Raw genomic sequence first — 14,985 nt, 5'->3', positions numbered from 1 at the left:
CATCTGCCATGCATTTGCCCACTCACCTAACCTGTCCAAGTCACTCTGCAGCCTTTTAGTGTCCTCCTCACAGCTCACACCGCCACCCAGTTTAGTGTCATCTGCAAACTTGGAGATATTACACTCAATTCCTTCATCTAAATCATTAATGTATATTGTAAAGAGCTGGGGTCCCAGCACTGAGCCCTGCGGCACTCCACTAGTCACTGCCTGCCATTCTGAAAAGGACCCGTTTATCCCGACTCTCTGCTTCCTGTCTGCCAACCAGTTCTCTATCCATGTCAGTACATTACCCCCAATACCATGTGCTTTGATTTTGCACATCAATCTCTTGTGTGGGACCTTGTCAAAAGCCTTTTGAAAGTCCAAATACACCACATCCACTGGTTCTCCCTTGTCCACTCTACTAGTTACATCCTCAAAAAATTCTAGAAGATTTGTCAAGCATGATTTCCCTTTCACAAATCCATGCTGACTTGGACCGATCCTGTCACTGCTTTCCAAATGTGCTGCTATTTCATCTTTAATTATTGATTCCAACATTTTCCCCATTACTGATGTCTCCCGTGTTCTCTCTCCCTCCTTTTTTAAACAGTAGTGTTACATTAGCTACCCTCCAGTCCATAGGAACTGATCCAGAGTCGATAGACTGTTGGAAAATGATCACCAATACATCCACTATTTCTAGGGCCACTTCCTTAAGTACTCTGGGATGCAGGCCCCGGGGATTTATCGGCCTTCAATCCCATCAATTTCCCTAACACAATTTCCTGACTAATAAGGATATCCTTCAGTTCCTCCTTGCTAGACCCTTGGTCCCCTAGTATTTCCGGAAGGTTATTTGTGTCTTCCTTCGTGAAAACAGGACCAAAGTATTTGTTTAACTGGTCCACCATTTCTTTGTTCCCCATTATAAATTCACCTGAATCTGACTGCAAGGGACCTATATTTGTTTTCACTAATCTTTTTCTCTTCACATATCTATAGAAGCTTTTGCAGTCAGTTGTTATGTTCCCAGCAAGCTTCTTCTCATACTCTATTTTCCCCCTCCTAATTAAACCCTTTGTCCTACTCTGCTGTATTCTAAAAATTCTCCCAGTCCTCAGGTTTGCTGCTTTTTCTGGCCAATTTATATGCCTCTTCCTTGGATTGAACACTATCCTTAATTTCCCTTGTTAGCCATGATTGAGCCATCTTCCCCATTTTATTTTTACTCCAGACAGGGATCTACAATTGTTGAAGTTCATCCATGTGATCTTTAAATGTTTGCCATTGCCTATCAACCGTCAACCCTTTAAGTATCACTCACTAGCCAATTCACGTCTCATACCATCGAAGTTACCTTTCCCCAAGTTCAGGACCCTAGTCTCTGAATTAACTGTGTCACTCTCCATCTTAATAAAGAATTCTACCATATTATGGTTACTCTTCCACAAGCGGCCTCGCACAAAAAGATTGCTAATTAGTCCTTTCTCATTACACATCACCCAGTCTAGGATGGCCAGCCCTCTAGTTGGTTCCTCGACATATTGGTCTAGAAAACCATCCCTAATACACTCCAGGAAATCCTCCCCCACCGCATTGCTACCAGTTTGGTTTGCCCAGTCAATATGTAGATTCAAGTCGCCCATGATAACTGCTGTACCTTTATTGCACGCATCCCTAATTTCTTGTTTGATGCTGTCCCCATCCTCATTACTACTGTTTGGTGGTCTGTACACAACTCCCACTAGCGTTTTCTGCCCTTTGGTATTCCGTAACTCCACCCATACAGATTCCACATCATCCAAGCTAATGTCCTTCCTTACTATTGCATTAATTTCCTCTTTAACCAGCAATGCCACTCCACCTCATTTTCCTTTCTGTCTATCCTTCTTAAATTTTGAATACCCCTGGATGTTGAGTTCCCAGCCTTGTTCACCCTGGAGCCATGTCTCCATGATGCCAATTACATCATTATCCGTTAACTGCTATCTGTGCAGTTAATTCGTCCGCCTTATTCCGAATACTCCTCACATTGAGGCACAGAGCCTTCAGGCTTGTCTTTTTAACACTCTTTGCCCCTTTAGGATTTTGCTGTAATGTGGCCCTTTTTGCTTTCTGCCTTGGGTTTCTCTGCCCTCTACTTTTACTTTTTTTCTTTCTATCTTTTGCTTCTGCCCCCATTCTACGTCCCTCTGTCTCCCTGCATAGGTTCCTATCCCCCTGCCGTATTAGTTTAACCCCTCCCCAACAGCACTAGCAAACACTCCCCTTAGGACATTAGTTCTGGTCCAGGTGCAGATCGCCCGGTTTGTACTGGTCCCACCTCCCCCAGAACCGGTTCCAATGTCCTCGGAATTTGAATCCCTCCCTTCTGCATCACTCCTCAAGCCACGTATTCATCTGAGCTATCCTGTGATTCCTACTCTGACTTGCACGTGGCACTGGTAGCTATCCTGAGATTACTACTTTTGAGGTCCTACTTTTTAATTTAGCTCCTAGCTCCCTAAATTCGTCTTGTAGGACCTCATCCCGTTTTTTTAACTATATCTTTGGTACCTATATGCACCACGACAACTGGCTGTTTACCCTCTTCCTTCAAAATGTCCTGCACCCTCTCCGAGACATCCTTGACCCTTGCACCAGGGAGGCAACATACCATCCTGGAGTCTCGGTTGCGGCTGCAGGAACGTCTATCTATTCCCCTTACAATAGAATCACTATAGCTCTCCCACTCTTTTTCCTGCCCTCCTGTGCAGCAGAGCCACCCACAGTGCCATGGACTTGGCTGCTGCTGCCCTCCCCTGATGAGTCAACCCCCTTAACTGTACTCAAAGCGGTGTATCTGGTTTGCAGGGGGATGACTGCAGGGGACCCCTGCACTACCTTCCTTCCACTGGCCTTCCTGTTGGTCACCCATCCCCTATCTGGCTGTGTAACCTTTACCTGCGGTAAGACCAACTCACTAAATGTGCTATTCCTGTTGATTTGATGTTGTTTCTTGTCACCTAAATAGCTAATTTGGGTTATTCTTAGTCTTATGTTGCAGAAAGGGAGAGATTTTCATCAATACCTAGGACAGTTAGAAGAGAAAACCTCCAATATTTGCAGCTTTTGATAGCGGACGACATTCCAACCTCTCGTGCACTGCTGAATAGCAAGATATGTAAATGACCCCAAAGATACATGAATGATACGCGCACGTTTTGCTTTATCAATTGCTTGCGCTCATTACTTGGGAGAGTACATTTGATGTTGCTCTGTTTCCTATCGCCAGCAATGACTTGGTAGATATAAACATAAGTGATGTTCCCTTTGCTTTTGACACTTACCTGTTTTAGAATGATTAATCCCTTTTCTACTTTAAAGGTTCCAAAATCTCCAGTTCTGCATTGGACAATCTGAACCCTCATTGAAGACCATGCACAGTCCTCACAGTGTCCACAGTGACTATCTTTCTTGCTGGGTTGCAGGATGCTGGTAACTTTTAGCATCCCAAAGCCAAGTTCCAATATTTGGAATAATGTGGCAAACATTGCTTCAGGAAGTGTTGAAAGAAAGAACCTGCATTTATATGGCATCGTTCATGTCCTCAGGGCATCCCAAAGCACTTTACAGTCATTGATGTATTTTATGAAGTGTAGTCACAGTTGCAATATAGGAAACATGACAGCCATTTTGCACACAGCAATATAATGACCACATAGTCAATTTCTTTTTTAGTGGTGTTGATTGAGAGATAAATATTGATCAGGACACCGGGAAGATTTCTCCTGCTTTTCTTTGAAATAGTGCCATGGGATCGTGTATGTCCACCTGAGAGTGCAGATGGGGCCTCGGTTTAATGTCTCATCCAAAAGACGGCACCTCCGACAGTGCAGCATTCCCTCAGTACTGCACTGGAGTGCCAGGCTAGATTTTTGTGCTCTAGTCTCTGGAGCGGGACTTGAACCCACAACTTTCTGACTTGGAGGTGCTACCAACTGAGCCACGGCTGACTCCGTGAAGGTTCAAAGCCTGGAAAAGCTAAACAATAACAATATACTTCTTTCAATTTAGTATACTGTATTCGCTGCTCACTTTGCGATCTCCTCTACATTGGGGAGATCAAATGCAGATTGGATGACCGCTTTGCGGAACACCTCCGCTTAGTCCGTAAGCGTGACTCCGAGCTTCCGATCCCATGTCACTTTAATTCTCTGCTCCATTCCCACCCTGACCTCTCCATCCTTGGCCTCCTATACTGTTCCAATGAAGCTCAACGCAAGCTCGAGGAACAGCACCTCAACTTTCGGTTAGGTACTTTACAGCCTTTTGGTGGCCGAACATCGAGTTCAACAATTTCAGAGCGTAACCTCTGCCCATATTTAGTTCCCTTTTTTTTACAACCCCCCCCACCCCCTTTTTATTTTTATATTTTTCTCTGTTTCCCATGGCAGCCAAAAATTATTCCGCCATTCACACCCTATCTAGACTCATTTTTTGTTTCCTAACTTGTGCTATTACTATCTCAATTTAGCCCATCATCCCTTTTGTCTCTCAAATCTCTCCTGCCTTCCACTCTATCACAGACCTTCCCTTTTGTTCTTTGTCCCCTCCCCCTTTCAGTGCCCCATCGTAAGATTTCTAAATCTCTGGCATTAAATTTGACAGTGAGACAATTCTTCTAAAACAATCGGAACAGTTTATTAAAAAAACACACACACATGCACATCCACCTTAGTTACATCAGATACAATGAGGTTATAATAAAGAGTGATATATGTGACTTCCTTTTGGCTGGCAGTTTCGGTAGAGAGAGAAAAATCTTTGGCTGAGTTCTTTTAAACCTCTCAAAGCCATTGTCCCTCTGAAAGCCTCGGGATTGGACCTTGGTTCCAGGGTAGTTGCTTATTTGCTTTCTTCACACATGTGGCTGTCTGGCCTGGCTCAGCCATCTCTTGATTAGTTTAAATGGCTTTCCAATACCCAAAACCCATGTGGCAGCTCTGTGAGCTTCCATTTTGTTTCTTTCAAAACTCAGCCCACGCTGGCAAACTGTGGGCTTTCATTTTGTTTCAACACAAACAGGCCTTTCCGTATAACCTACACTTTTAAAATGTATACATACACAGAATCAATTTTAATCATTAATAAACACTTTTATTCTTACACGTTGCACTTCCTTAAGAATGTTACATTTTGAACTTTTGCCAGTTCTGACGAAGGGTCATTGACCTGAAACGTTAATTCTGTTTCTCTCCACAGATGCTGTCTGACCCATTGAGATTTCCAGCATTTTCTGTTTTTATTTTCGATTCCAACATCTGCAGTATTTTACTTTTGTAAACAATAACCCAGTAGTTTCCAACAAAGCTGTATCACCATTTAATGCAATGATTATGGGTCACTGTCTCTGCTAATGTTGTGTGATATTATCTGTGGCAGTGATTTGTATCTGTTTCCAGGTTGAACTCAAATCCACTGCAAATTTATGTATGAAAATATATTAGAGAACCTTTTCTTTCACTGGCTATTCCTCCTAGTTTTCTAAAATAACACATGTCATATGTTTGTTAATCACGTGACTATTTGATGGATTTTGTTAATGAAAGCACAGACTGGGCAATCGATGGACTGTGATTCTAGTTTATGAATGAATCAGCATTCATCAAATCGTAGGCAGCAATTCAGGACGTCACAAAGGACAGGAATATCGGGGGAAGCCACAATCTTCTTTAAAACAGAGGGGGAAATAGTCAAAACACATTTCCTTCCTGCAAAATTAATGGAATGCAAAATTTGTGAAATCAAAAGGATTATAAAATGTATCCAATTGAAATGTCAATTGCAGTTTGGCCATTCTGATGATATGAGAAATGAAACCTGCAGTCTCCGTTAATCCGACAGTTCCTTCCTCGCGTTTAGTTGCTGAGCTATATTTCAGAGAGGCACAAATGTCCCCCACATAAATATACTCCCATTTAAATACACTTGCACAAACGCACACATCTATAGATACAAACATACACCTGCTCACACACACTCATACCAGTGAACCAAATATGGTCGCACACATATATATACAAAAATAATTTCACACACATACTCCCAAACATGTACACAGTAACATGCTCATACATACAAACCTGAATGGTACAAATGTGATTATTAGTCTACCTCTATCTTTTAAAAAGCTATCATTTTGAATAAAAACTTTTCATAAGCAATTCTCTGTGGTGTGTATAAAGTACACATGATGAGGAGCCATGGGGTACCATTGAAATCCCATTTGTGAGGCTGACCACTTCACAACAGCAAAATCAGCCTCAGACATGGGCTATAGTTAGTATCCCATGACTGCCTTTGCATGCATTCTGTTTACACCACAATGCTGAAAGGTGTGTGCGGGACATTAATCTCAAATGGCAGCTAAATTGCCAGACAGAGTGTCAGAGTCATTTTGCCCATGTGACTGTGGAAGTGCTATTCCCCACAGTGCCGCCTGTTTTCAATTTTGGTGTTATCACTAAATTATAACAGGCGTTTCATGGAGATTGTACTTTTAGGAGTAGGATCGATATTCCTTGGTTATTGGAGTTTGTGAAATGTGCATTCCACAGAGCTGAAGATACAGCGATTTCTAATTCTTAACTTGAACAAGCCCGTGCACTGCATACTTAAATACTGTGGTCTCACTTTGGCAACGATAAGAGCTGAATATATTCAAGAGCAGCAGGCCGCACCTCGTGAATAATTCATCAGCTCTTGCTCGGTTATTTCCTACCCTGACATTTTGCCACCTTCTGTTGTGTCAGACTGGAAGCCCTTGGTGTCCAGGGGAGAAGCTCACGCCCCCTACTCCCCAGGAGTATAACATTCTTTCCTCATTAAGGCTAATTGCCCGGGTAGGTCTCGCTCGAGTCCCTTCTATCCATCATTAAACAATGCCAGCAGCTCGTCTCTGTTCAATATTAGACTGCAGCACAGGCTGTAATGTCAGGCACATATATACATTTCTCCAATGGTTACACACACGGCTTTTGGACAGCGATTTTTCAGTCCATCGAACTAGCATTTAGTACCAACTAAAAGCAGGTGTGAATTTTAGTCATTGAAATAAAGGAAAAGATACGTATATCTGAGCATTACAAGCAAGGTGGTGCCGAAGCCAACTATGGTATCAATCTAGAATTGTTCATTGCACTTACCAGTAACCATTTGAGTGCTGAATAGACATTAATTCATGTCCCAATTCAAGTGTTTCCAGACAGCTAGCTGGCATAATGTGTTTGTGCACCAAAGTACTATACTTGACTGGCTGAAATAACAAAATAAAAAGATACAGTGACTTTAAATGTATGAAAATGAAAATAAACGCATGACAGAGTGATAGGATCATGGGTAGTACAGTTTCCCAGACCATCACTGACTTCATCTTCTCTGGAGATCTTCTACCCCACGGCTTCCAACATCATAGTTCCCCAATCCCACACAGCCCACTTCTACCTACTTCTCCAGTTCTATAAACAGGACTGCCCTGGAAGACCCATTGTTACAGCCTGTTCTAAACCAAAGAACTGCTTTCTTCCTAACTTGACACTTTTTTGCTCTCCTTGTCCAGTTTCTTCCAACCTACATCCATGACTCTTCCGATGCCCTCCGCCACTTTAACAGTTTTCGTTTTCCTCTAACAGTCTCCTTTTAAGAACATAAGAAATAGGAGCAGGAGTATGCCATTCGGCCCCTCAAACCTGCTCCACCATTCAATAAGATCATGGCTGATCTTCTACCTCAACTCCACTTTCCTGCACTATCATCATATCCCTTGATTCCCTTAATATCCAAAAATATATCTACCTCAACAATTGAGCATCCACAGCCCTCTGGGGCAAAGAATTCCAAAGATTCACCGCTCTCTGAGTGAAGAAATTTCTCCTCATCTCAGTCCTAAATGGCCAACCCCTTATTCTGAGACTGTGATCCCTGGTTCTAGACACCCCAGCCAGGGGAAACATCCTCCCTGCATCTACCCTGTCAAGCCCTGTAAGAATTTTGTATGTTTCAATGAGATCACATCTCATTCTTCTAAACTTTATAGGCCTAGTCTACTCAATCTCTGCTCATAGGACAATCCCCTCATCCCAGGAATCAGTCTGGTGAACCTTTGCTGCATTCCCTCTATGGCAAGTATATCCTTCCTTAGGTAAGGAGACCAAAACTGTACACAATACTCCATGGTTTTAATTATGGACGTCCAATCTCTCTACACTTCCATCCTCCACCAGGACAGTCGGAGGCCGCTCCGCTTCTTCCTTGAACGGAGGCCCAACCAGTCCCCATCCACCACCACCCTCCTCCGGCTGGCTGAACTTGTTCTCACATTGAACAACTTCTCCTTTGACTCCATTCACTTCCACCAAATAAAAGGTGTTGCTATGGGAATCTGTATTGGTCCTAGCTATGCCTACCTTTTTGTGGAAACATGTTGTAGAACTTTCTTTGTTCCAGTCCTACACAGGTCTCCTCCCTCACCTCTTTTTCTGGTACATTGATGACTGTATTGGTGCCGCTTCCTGCTCTTGCCCCAAACTGGAAAACTTAATCAACTCTGCTTCTAATTTCCATCCCTCCCTCGCCTTCACATGGCCCCATCCCTGACTCTTCCCTTCCAGTCCCTTGACTTCTCTATCTCCATTTCTGGGGATAGGCTCTCAACCAATATCTACTATAAGCCCACTGACTCCCACAGCTACCTTGATTACACTTCCTCCTACCCCGCTTCCTGGAAGAACTCTATGCCATTTTACGAGTTTCTCCATCTCTGTCTCATCTGTTCTGATGATTCCACCTTCCACACCAGTGCTTCCAATGTTTCTTCCTTTTTTCCTCAACCAAGGATTCCGCTTCCAACCATGGCCATGGTTGAAATTGCCCTCGACCATGTCTGTTCCATTTCCCGCACTTCTGCTCTTTTTCATTCCTCTCCCTCCAATAACCACGATAGGGTCCTCACCTTCCACCCCACCAGCCTCCGCATTCAATGGATCATCCTCCGCCATTTCCGCCACCTCCAGCGTGATGCCACCACCAAACACATCTTCCCCTTTCAGTATTCCAAAGGGACTGTTCCCTCCATGACACCCAGGTCCATACTTAAATTCCTCCCAACATTTACTCCCCTTCCCACGGCACCTTCTCATGCAAGCGCAGAAGCACAACTCCTGCCCATTCACCCCTTCCCTTCCCACTGTCCAGGGCCCCAAACACTGCTTCCAAGGTGAAACAGCGATTTACTTGTACTTCTTTCAATTTAATATACGGTATTCGGTGCTCACAATGCGGTCTCCTCGACATTGACCAAATGCTGATTGGGTGATCACTTTACTGAACACCTCCATTCAGTCCGCATGCGTGACCCTCAGCTTCCGGTCGCTTGCCATTTTAATTCTCTGTCCCACTTCCACTCTGACCTCTCTGTCCTCGGTCTCATACACTGTTCCAGTGAAGCTCAACAGAAGCTTGTTATCATTGTAGTACAGTGTTGTCACAGAGTGATAGGGCTGGTGGTGAGTAATTGAATTTATGGTAGTCACAGAATGCTAGAATTGTATAACATTGGTCCTGAAAAAGTGTTCTGTATTTTAAAGCTCAATTTTTTTTATTTTTGCTTATAATGGTTTTAGTTTTTTTCACCTCTGAGTCAGAAGTTTGTGGGTTCAAGCCCCACTCCAGAGACTTGAGCACAAAAATCTAGGCTGACACTCCAGTGCAGTACTGAGCGAGTGCTGCATCGTCGGATAAGAGAGTAAACCAATGAAACCTTCTCTCTCAGGTGGATGTAAAAAATCTTGCTGTATGCAAATTGGCTGCAGTGTTTCCTACATTACAACAGTGACTACACTTCAAAAGTACTTTATTGGCTGTAAAGCACTTTGGGACGTCCTGAGGTTGCGAAGGATGCTATATAAATGCAAGTTGTTTCTTTTTTCATTATTTACTTTGCTATTGAAACGATGAAAGCATGAACAAAGTTGGCTTGAAAAATGAGATAATATTGTGTGTTGCATTGCTAATGAGTATGTTGACAGCAGATGGAGTTTTTTTATTTGACCCAGAGGGAGATGCAAACCAGATTTGGGATTCAAGCTTATTAAGGACAATTTTTACAGCAGCATTATTCAACATCTTTTGGAAAAGGTCACTTACTTTAATAACATCTGCATTCACTAACGCAGAGGAATACGAAATATATTATTGGGCACCTGTCTGTCACAGTGGAATTAGTGACAGCAGATTAGTATTGTTGCAATGTAAATAAGTCCCAGAAAAAAGCGCAGGCTTTGGTTTAATGAATTCATTATGCGACCTGCTAATTGCAGATTCTGTTTAAATATACATCACTTCTAGTGCCCCTTATAGCAAACTTTTACCATTACTTAACAAATGGTAAATTTCCCACAGTTTGTACATAAATACATGAGGTAGAAATAATCAAGTACGGAAGTCATGATTTTAACAAGTAAAACTGAGAAACAATAGTGTTTACGGTTTTATAAATTTGATGTAAATATCCCCTCACATCTTGACACCTGTGCCGGGTAAACTATGCGTTATTAAAGATGGTGAATTTTAATAAGTTAAACCAAAACTACATTTGCTACAATGGTACAGGGCCTTGATGAGACCACACCTGGAGTACTGTGCAGTTTTGGTCTCCTTATCCAAGGAAGGATATACTTGCCTTGGAGGCAGTGCAACGGGATTGATTCCTGGGATAGAGGGCTGTCCTATGATGGGAGTTTGAGTAGGATAGGCCTGTACTCTCTGGAGTTTAGAAGAATGAGAGATGATCTCATTGACACATACAAGATTCTGAAGGGGATTGACAGGATAGCTGCTGAGAGGTTGTATCCCCTGGCTGGAGTGTCTAGAACTGGGAGCACAGGATAAGGGGTAAGCCATTTAAGACAGAGATGAGGAGGAATTTCTTCACTCAGAGGGTTGCGAATCTTTGAAATTCTCTGCACCAGAGGGCTGTGGATACTGAGATTCTGAATATATTCAATGTTGAGATCGTGGGAATCAAGGGATATGGAGATCGGGCGGGAAAGTGGAGTTGAGGCCGATGATCTCCTCTCTGGTTCTTTTGCCAATGATCTTAAAAGTTTTCTTCTGGTTATTGACCTTCCTACCAGTGGAAACAGTTTCTCCTCAGTTACACTATGAAAACCCCTCATCATTTTAAACACCTCTATTCAATCTCCCCATGACAAAGTAAACATTTGCAGAGCTATGGGGAAAAGAGCAAGGTACTGGGACGAATTGGATAGCTATTTTAAAGAGCAGTCACAGTTCACGATGGGCGGAATGACCCCCTTCTATGCTGTATGTTTCTACGATTCTATGCAATGTGCCCTTGAGAAATAAATTGTTTTCGTGTGATTTGCAGCTTCTTACTGAAATTCATCAGTCAAAGATTCTGTAGATTAGCCAAGGAACTGCAGCAGTGAAGGAGTTTTTATGTACTTTTCCATATCTCTACGTATTTGACATATTCTTGTCTTTGTACATTGTGCTTGGATTTAAACTCATCCTGGCTGATTCCTTTATGTATCCAATGATGTGGCAATGTGGTAGATGTAACCACTGAGAACAAAACACTTTCTGTCACTCTGAAGTGGATTTTGGCCTCACAGCACTGAAAGTATGCAGTATAACTTAAGGCAAACTGGCATTAGTCTGCGATCAAAAGAAACACACTCTAAATGCTGGAAATCCGAATTTAAAATAGAAAATGCTGGAAGTGCACAGCAGATTCTCCTGTGTGCGAAAAGAGTAAAGATGGGGACCCTGAAGTTCCTGGGACCAGAGAGGGTTGGACACCTGGTGATGCCTGGTTGGGAAGGGGTTGGGTGCTACAATTTGGGGTGGAATACCCCATTCTGTCATGATTCTCCCATTTGCCTGAGCCTTATAAATTCAAGTGTGGGGAGGGCACTTTGCGAGATCCTCAGAACATAAAAGCTATATAAATGCAAGTCTTTCTTTCTAATAGAGCCTTCAATTGTTTTACTATATGTTTAGCTTGAGTGAATGAACATGTAGGAGGAGGAAAGGGTTGTGAGGGGATTGTGGTATCTTCTGCACATTGCTGGTAAGCTGCTGCTGATGTTCACTGCAGTGAGGCAAAGTGGCTACAATTGGAAATAATAACAACTTGCATTCACATAGAGTGCAAACATCCCAAGGCGCTTCACAGGAATGTTAATAGACAATATTAGACACTGCGCCACATATTGCGATATTAGGTCAGGTGACCAAAAACCTGGTCAAAGAGGTAGATTTTTAAACCGTCTTAAAAGAGGAGAAAGAGGTGGAGAGGCAGAGAGGTTTAGGCAGGGAATTCCAAAGCAACTGAAGGTACGGCCCAAAATGGTGGAACGATGAAAATAGGGAATGTGCTAAGACCAGAATTGGAGGAGCACAGAGTTCTTGGAGGGTTGTAGGACTGGAGGAGGTTACAGAGATTGGGAGGGGTGAAGGATGAGAATATTAAAATTGCGGCATTGCCGGATCAGGAGCCAATGTAGCAAGCCAGCGGGCACAGGGGCGATGGGTGAATGGGGCTTCGTATGAGTTAGGATACAGGCAGCAGAGTTTTGGATGGGCTCAAATTAACAGAGCGTGCAAAGTGGGAGGCTGGCCAGAAGAGCGTTGAAATAGCTGAGTCTGGCATATTGTTATAGGTTCAGACTACGTCTTGTTACCTTGGCAGCCTTGGAGAGGTTGGTTAACTTTTCTGGCATTGAGTAGTCATGTGACATGGCACTTGCTGCTCAAAGCCACCTCCATTCCACAAGGCCCGGATCATGCCCGCTTGGGCTTCTTTCTCCCAGGGCCCACAAAGGCAGTATCCTCTTCCGCTGGATGCCAGGTGCTAAAACCACAATGAATAGCATTTAAATATGTGGACTTGCTGCTCTGAAGAAGCACCAGCCTTAGACATTGCAACGAAACCACATTGGTGCAGACACAAAATGGCTGTTCTGGCCCTACCTCCTCACCCCTGCCAAGAGCTGGACTCTCTATAGAGGGTGCTAATAGCTCCGGGAGACTTCCATGCAATGTGCACTGTGCAAATCTGGGATGCTTTCAGTAGAGTAACACCATTATGTAGAAATGCAGTGCACTTCCCGCAGTAAACCTGCCACAGAGGAAATCTAGCCCACAGGACACGTTAAATCAAATGTCGCTTCTTCAACAAAAATGGAACCCCAGTCTGACCCTACAACTAACAAAAGCAATCCCATGTATTGTTGGGTAAGTTTGAGTGCCAGATACTGTAGGGACTTCAACCATGCGAGTGTGAAGCCAATTTGACTACGATAATCGCTTTTGCTACTGAAGTGCTGACTTGCAGAATGTTCAAATGTAAAACGTGATAAAAGTTTGTGTACTGAATAGAAGACTGTTACTGAACCTTAATAGAGGCCCTTGTTTTGTAATTACCTGGTTATTCCAGTGCTGCTGGACCCTCAAGTAGAAAACTTGACTGAATCTGATTTTTAACTAACACTGAGTTTCATGCCGACTGCGGCAACTACAGAGGAATCTCCCTGTTATCAGCCACTGAGAAAGTCATCGCTAGAGTCCTCCTCAACCGTCTTCTTCCTGTGGCCGAGGAACTCCTCCCGGAGTCACAGTGCAGATTTCCTCCCCTACGGGGCACAATGGACATCATTTTAGCAGCGCGACAGCTACAGGAAAAATGCAGGGAACAGCGTCAGTCCTTATACATGGTCTTCTTCGACCTTACAAAGGCCTTTGACACTGTCAACCTGGAGGGTCTATGGAGCGTCCTCCTTCGTTTCGGATGCCCCCAAAGGTTCGTCACCATCCTCTGCCTGCTCCACGATGACATGATCCTTACCAACGGATCCATCACAGACCCAATCCACGTCCGGACCAGGGTCAAACAAGGCTGCATCTTCGGCCCAACCCTCTTCTCAATCTCTCGCCGCCATGCTCCACTTCACAATCAACAAGCTCCCCGCTGGAGTGGAACTAAATTACAGAATCAATAGGAACCTGTTCAACCTGCGCCGTCTCCAGGCCAGGTCCAAGACCACCCCAACCTCTGTCGTCGAGGTACAGTACACGGACGATGCCTGCGTCTGCGCACATACAGAGGCTGCACTCCAGGACATAGTTGACATATTTATTGAGGCATACAAAAGCATGGGCCTTACGCTAAACATCCGTAAGACAAAGGTCCTCCACCAGCCTGTCCTCACCGCACAGCACTGTCCCCCAGTCATCAAGATCCACGTCGCGGCCCTGGACACCGTGGACCACTTCCCTCAGTATCTCGGGAGCCTCCTATCAACAAGAGCAGGCATCGACGATGAGATCCAACACCGCCTCCAGTGCGCCAGTGCAGCCTTAGGCTGCCTGAAGAAAATAGTGTTTGAAGACCAGGCCCTCAAAACTGCCACCAAGCTCATGGTCTACAGGGCTGTCGTAATACCTGCCCTCCTGTATTGCTCAGAGACATGGACCAAGTACAGTAGACACCTCAAGTCGCTGGAGAAATATCACCAACGATGTCTCCGCAAGATCCTACAAATCCCCTGGGAGGACAGGTGCACCAACATCAGCGTCCTCATCCAGGCTAGCATCCCCAGCATTGAAGCACTGACCACACTCGATCAGCTCCGCTGGGCAGGCCACACAGTCCGCATGCCAGACACAAGACTCCCAAAGCAAGTGCTTTATGCGGAGCTCCTTCACGGCAAACGAGCCAAAGGTGGGCAGCAGAAACGTTACAAGGACACCCTCAAAGCCTCCCTGATAAAGTGCGATATCCGCACTGACACCTGGGAGTCCCTGGCCAAAGACCACCCTAAGTGGAGAAAGTGCATCTGGGAGGGCGCTGAGCACCTCGAGTCTCAATGCCGAGAGCATGCAGAAATCAAGCGCAGTCAGCGGAAAGAGCGTGCGGCAAACCAGTCCCACCCACCC

The sequence above is a fragment of the Pristiophorus japonicus genome, chromosome 15, assembly GCF_044704955.1.
Source record: "Pristiophorus japonicus isolate sPriJap1 chromosome 15, sPriJap1.hap1, whole genome shotgun sequence".
Taxonomy (NCBI): domain Eukaryota; kingdom Metazoa; phylum Chordata; class Chondrichthyes; family Pristiophoridae; genus Pristiophorus; species Pristiophorus japonicus.
This window is presented reverse-complemented; position numbering follows the sequence as displayed.